General features: G+C 46.7%; 1 long non-coding RNA gene across 1 annotated transcript; it reads left to right on the top strand.

Annotated features, from left to right (window-relative positions):
* The first annotated feature begins 267 nt into the window (after positions 1-267).
* Positions 268-5,874, top strand: LOC132580274 (uncharacterized). The gene is made up of 3 exons (XR_009556042.1): positions 268-362; positions 4,350-4,504; positions 5,598-5,874. It is a non-coding gene; the product is annotated as an uncharacterized LOC132580274 (long non-coding RNA).
* Positions 5,875-6,511: the final 637 nt, after the last annotated feature.

Genomic DNA, 6,511 nt, shown 5'->3' with positions numbered 1-6,511 from the left:
TCTTTTGGGGCTCATAGAATTGGACCCCTGGTCCAATATTTTTGAATCTTGGGGCGTGTTTTGAGGAGAGATGCTGAATGCTGTGCTGAAAATGTGGTGCCTCTACCTCAAAAAACAGCCCCTCTTGAGCCCCAGATGCCCACGGATTGATTCTCCATTATACCCTATGGGAACCAGTTTCCATAGGGAATAATGGAGTGCCCAACAGACATTTCACTCCCCCCCCCTGGTTTCTGATAACCCTGAAGTAGGGGGAGGGCTTCCAAACTGGGGGAACTTACTGCTGCATTCTCTTCTGCCTTTGCCTCTTTTCCCTTTACGTTCTTAGCAGCCTAGGTAGGGAGATTCCCTCCTCCTCAGAGGTAGGTTGTAATTTCTGGGAAGAGCTAGTGCTTGTCAAGGGCTCTGGCTGTGAATCTTGAGGCGTGCCATGCTTGCTGGCAGCTCTGGCTGTAAAACCTCAGGGAGGGTCTTCGTCTGTCGACAACCCAGGCATTTCTTCAGTCAAGGGGTTGAGACATTCCTTCCCTGCTTTGGAGTCATTGTCAGATTCACTGTCCACTTGACCGAGCTGAAGCACTGGAGAGACTGACTGAGCTGAGTGGTGAGCTGTGACTTTGGTTAAGCTGGGTTTGGGTCCAGTCGATGGAGAAGTGAGACCAGAGCTTTTTTTGTAGCAGGAAATCCTTTGCATGTTAGGCTACACACTTCTGATGTAGCCAATCTTCCAAGAGTTTATAGGCCTACTGTAAGCTCCAGGAGGATTGGCTACATCAGGGTTGTGTGGCCTAATATGCCAATGAGTTCCTGCTAAAAAACAAGCCTTTGATGAGACAAAGATGTGATCCCCGCCTTCCCTTTCTCAGGCTTTGTTGCATGCAGTTGACCCTCCAACCCATTATAGAACCTCGGATCACCTTTTGCGGCTGAGGAGGAATTGTTGGGGATCCTCTTGAATGAGGCCTTGGAGAACTTCATTGCATGATACATTTTGTGATGTGATTGGGATGGTATAAATAGGTTGTTACTGGTTGTTGTTTCTGTGGCCCCAGAAGGTAGGACCAGAACCAATGGGTTGAAATTAAATCGAAAGAGTTTCTGGCTCAACATTAGGAAGAACTTCCTGACCATTAGAGTGATTCCTCAGTGGAACAGGCTTCCTCGGGAGGTGGTGGGCTCTCCTTCCTTGGAGGTTTTTAAACAGAGGCTAGATGGTCATCTGACAACGGTGAAGATCCTGTGAATTCGGGGTAGGTATTTGTGGGTTTCCTGCATTGTGCAGGGGGTTGAACTAGATGACCCTGGAGGTCCCTTCCAACACTATGATTCTATGGTTGTAACTAGGGATGACAGGAATAGTACAGGTTAATTGGTCACTCTAGGAATAGCTGGAAACTCTATGTCTTTACTATAGAACTTCTGATGATGCCTAGAACTACCCATTGTCATGTTTGGATTGTACACAGGTTCATTGCCACTTCTAAGTTATACTCGGGTTGTATCGTTATATCCAGAAATGACATAGTGATGACACACACACCCAGGTCTCCACCCCAGCTCTCCTACTGGTTGCATGGATGAGCTTGGCTGTGTCAGGGCTTTTTTTGAGCAGGAACGCACAGGAATGCAGTGCCGGCTGGCTTGGCGCCAGGGGTGTGTGGCCTAATATGTAAATGAGCCCTGACTGGGCTTTTTCTACAAAAAGCCCTGCGTGAAACAATGGCGATGTCAGAGGGTGTGGCCTAATATGCAAATGAGTTCCTGCTGGGCTTTTTTTGGGGTAGACATAATGTATATAATGTAGCAGAGCAAAAGAAACGCAGTGCACATATGTGTATTAGCTTTAAAAAGAAAACTGTACGGATTCCTTGGAGGAAAAGGAACTGGAAGCTCAAAACAATAAACATCCGGTCTAGCTCTCTAATCGCCATCTGGTCTCACTGTATTCTAAACTCATGTCTGTGTGCTCCAGGCAAGGGTTCAAACAAAGGCAGTAAAAGTCACCTAAGCCTCTATCCCTGGGACATCCCTGAAACCCATTGATTAGCCAACAGACAATTCCAATACCAACCGACTTTGAATATTGTCACCTACACTTTGGCAGAGAGAAGTGCAGCCTTCTCTATTGGCCCTAAGCAAGCTAACTAGAAAATTAGCATGCACAAACAAACTTGTCGACTCTTTCATGACATCAGGGAAAGAACTTGTCTGGCAACCTTCCGAAAGAGGGGGAGGATGTTTCACTGCAGAGCAATTAACAATGCTTCCCAAGATTAATGTTTTCTGGGGGGGGAATCCCTAATGGAATTTTTTTCCACCCTAGGGCATTGCCCCAAAGTATGGCACCACCATACTTCAGTTGCAAAACTGGTTGATTTTTCTGGCATTGGTTTATGTAAAAAGGTAAAGGCAGTCCCCTGAGCAAGCACCAGTTGTTTCCGACTCTGGGGTGACGTTGCATCACAACGTTTTCACAGCAGACTTTTTTTTATGGGGTGGTTTGCCATTGCCTTCCCCAGTCATCTATACTTTACCCACCAGCAAGCTGGGTACTCATTTTACCGACTCAGAAGAATGGAAGGCGGAGTCAACCTTGAGCTGGCTATCTGAACTCAGCTTCCGCCGGGATCGAACTCAGGTCATGAGCGGAGAGCTTGGACTGCAGTACTGCAGCTTCCCCACTCTGCGCCACAGGGCTCCTACTTGGTTTATGTACCATGTGTATTTTATGGATATAGAACGAAAACTCTAAGCAGCTGTACTTGGCGGGGGTGGGGGGCATGTGACAATATCCAAAGGGGATGAAATTGCACAGCTTCTTTTCTATGCATCCCACCCCATGAAGCAGTAAATAGGGAGGAACGTCACGGCAGAAAATGGGTAGAGTGGTTCATACGGATTGTGGAAAAGGAGGAACATGGTTTTGTCCATTGGAGAGAAGAATTGTAGCGGACGGTTGCATTTTTGTACAAAACCCAGAGTCGTTGCACAATTCATCACTAGTCTCTGGACTCTGAGTTTGCACACCTCACCTGCCTCCAAGGTCCCTGGAGGCTCTTGGCTTTGAGCACCTGCCATGGCTGCACGCTGACAACAACAAGGCATTATGTCTACTTCAAGTCACTGATTGAAGCCAGCAAAGAGAACCAAGTGCACGAGATGGTCACGAGAACAGGCTGCCTTTTGTGACAAGGGGAAAAGCAGAGGCAGCTAACTGTTTAGAATGATCAGAGTTGTCTCCTTTCATCACTGCTGAGTTGGCTTGGCAGGAAGAGAAAGACCCCCTAAACTCAATCATGAAAACAGCCCTTGAGTGGGAGGAACATTTTTCCATGGCATTCCCCCCCCCCCTTTGTTTATCGTGCATCTCTAACGAGAGCCCAGCTAACAAACAGTACCCTGATATACATTGCAGTCACAAAACAGCTATCAGCATAGATGACCAGAAGACCTTGGCTCGGGCATCCTTCGGATAGTCACGATGATAAAAGAGCAGAGGAAGACAAAGGAAGCCAGACGCCTGTTCAGAATTGTACAGCGCTAACGATGCAGGCTCGTTCCCCTCTTCCGCTACTTTCTTCAAGCTGGTATTTGTTGCTGCTACTCTTGACAAGGTCAGCTTTTTTAGAGGACAAGATTTTGACATCTGGAGTCATATCCTGAAAGAGAGTCGCGCATTTTAACAGCTTCAGTTCTTTGCTTTGTACTGTTGGTTATGTAGTTTTCTTTGAATTCTGCATGCGTCTTCAGTAGGATTATTTGTATACAATTTATCTACTATCTATGCATGCTTTGTGAATCATTTATACATATAATCAAGGCTTTCTTTGCAGCAGGAACTCCTTTGCATATTAGGCCACACACCCCTGATGTAGCCAATTCTTTAAGAGCTTACAGGGCTCTCAGTACAGGACCTGCTGTAAGCTCCAGGAGGATTGGCTACATCAGGAGTGTGTGACTTAATATGCAAAGGAGTTCCTGTTACAAAAAAAGCCCTGCATATAATAGATCGGGGTAGCCAACGGTAGCTCTCCAGATGTTTTTTTGCCTACAACTCCCATCAGCCCCAGCCATTGGCCATGCTGGCTGGGGCTGATGGGAGTTGTAGGCAAAAAAAAACATCTGGAGAGCTACCATTGGCCACCCCCGTAATAGATATCTGAAAGGCTAAAGCACTTTGTATGAACCTGTCCTTCACCTCCATCTTTATACTGGCTTATCTTCATCATTCCCTTCCACAGCGACATTCCATGGCAGCCATTTGCAAGGCATTATCAGAACTCTGGAATGGACTGTGGAAGTCAATATTGTTCCCTCAGGAGTGCCTGTAAAACCAACTTGTTCTGCAGAGTCCTCAGGGTGGCAGTGTGTTGACCTGGAAGTGAGCTGGTAGAAAAAGGAGCACCCTGGAGCATCCAGATGGCACATGGCCCACCCCTGGAACAGAGGCAGGCTGCGGGCACCACGGAGCAGCTTCCAGCTGTGCCCGGCTGCCACTTCCCAGGTGCTTCCAGGGTGCTTCCTTGCCGTCCAGATGGCCAGGGAGGTGTCTTGGAGGTGCCTTGGAAATTAGGTACCACTTCAGATGTGGTACCTTTTTGAGCCAGCTGCATGTCAGTTAGGGACAGGTTGTGGGGTGGGAGCGGGTGACAGGCAGATGTTTGTGTTTGGATGCACTTTTTTGTCCGCTCGCCTGGCATGGCTTAAACCACCCATCTGGCACCATCCAGGGTTTTTTTTTTTAGTAGGAATGCACAGGGACACAGTTTGGTTTTTTGTTTTATCTGTTCAAGTCAATGAATTGCCCCATACCGGTTATGTACCTGCTGAGCTCTGGGCGATGCACAACAAAGGGATAAAAATACATATCAGTTGAATCAATCAAATCAAATCAATTCAATTCAAATTTCAACCCCCAGTGGTGTCTCATTAATCTGCTCGGTGTTCAGATTTCAGACTTTGCATCGGGGGTGGGGGCCTAATACGCAAATTAGTTTCTGTTGGGCTTTTTCTACAAAAAAGCCCTGTGTGAAACAGTGGCGGTGTCAAGGGGTGTGGCTAATATGCAAATGAGTTCCTGCTGGGCTTTTTCTACAAAAAAGCCCTGTGTGAAACAATGGTGGTGTGGCTTAATATGCAAATGAGCTCATGCCGGGCTTTCCACACCAGGGGGTGTGGCTTAATATGTAAATGAGCTCATGCCGGGCTTTTCCCACAAAAAGCCCTGTGTGAAACAATGGTGGTGCCAGAGGGTGTGGCCTAATATGCAGATGAGTTCCTGCTGGGCTTTTTCTACAAAAAAGCCCTGTGTGAAACAATGGTGGTGTCAGTGGTGTATGGCCTAATATGCAAATGAGTCCCTGCTGGGCTTTTTCTATTTAAAAAGTCCGATGTGAAACAATGGTGGCATCAGGGGGTGTGACCTAAAGTGCAAATGAGTTCCTGCTGGGCTTTTTTCTATAAAAAGCCCTGCCCCCATCCCAATACTAGCCAGAGCCAACTGTGCTCGGCTTGCAAGATCTTATAAGATCAGACTATCCATGTCAGGGCACTTAATGTATATATTTATTAAAATATATTTCTCACTGTCTTAACAGGGACTCAACGCAGCTTCCAAGTTGCCCGCAAGAGCAGAACATTCTGCAGTTGTCCGTCCTCAAAGCCACAGATCCTCGAGGCAACATCAGCCGAGTTTATAAGGGAAGATAAGTGCTGAAAGATCGCATTTCAATATCTCGTAGCTATTGGTCTTAAAAGCATTCATGAAAGGACAGATCCTGGAGGTCAGCTCCCTCACTGCTAATTCGTTCACCAAAGATGACTTTCCAAGTCTGTTCAGCCAGTAAAAAAAAGATCAAAACCATTTCAACACCATCTCTTTAGTACCCTCTGCGATTCTAACGGTATAGCAATGTCTTTGCATATGCCACAATATTCAGCAGCAGGAGGCATAAGTAGGATCAGAAACAACACATTTTTCTAGCCCATGTGCAACTTTGTCCACATTTTTAAGGCTGTGGTTCTTTATTTTCCAGGGCTCCTCTCTTGCAACCTTAGCCTCTCCGTCTGCTGTTTCAAAAGATGGGCACCCCTGTCTCCACAGTGATTCTGAATGCAGTTTTCCGGGGAATTCCCTGAGGTAGCACGGGGTCTTTCTAAGATTTATCTGGGATTTGGCCTGGTCCAGATGCTCTCTGCCAGACCTCTGCTATCCACAGCCTTCCTTTTGCTGGGTGGCCTTTTCCCATCTCAATCAAAAGATAAGTTTGGAAGCGGAGAGGAGGGAAGGCTTGGGCCAGCAAGTGATGAAGTGAGCTTATTATGAGCTGGATTCAACATCAAAGCGGAGTTTGGCTCAGCTCTTAATGTGAGCAGCCTTTTCCAAACTGGGGCTGCCTCTCTCCAAACCCTCTCAATTCTGAGAATTGCTCTACATTTTATTACTTTCTACGTTGTCTATTTTGGACAGTCAGCTTCTTGGGGACAGGGATTCATCTAATTTTGTTTGACC

The sequence above is a fragment of the Heteronotia binoei genome, chromosome 12, assembly GCF_032191835.1.
Source record: "Heteronotia binoei isolate CCM8104 ecotype False Entrance Well chromosome 12, APGP_CSIRO_Hbin_v1, whole genome shotgun sequence".
Taxonomy (NCBI): Eukaryota; Metazoa; Chordata; class Lepidosauria; order Squamata; family Gekkonidae; genus Heteronotia; species Heteronotia binoei.
The sequence above is the reverse complement of the archived record's forward strand: the minus strand, read 5'-3'. Positions and strand labels throughout refer to the sequence as shown.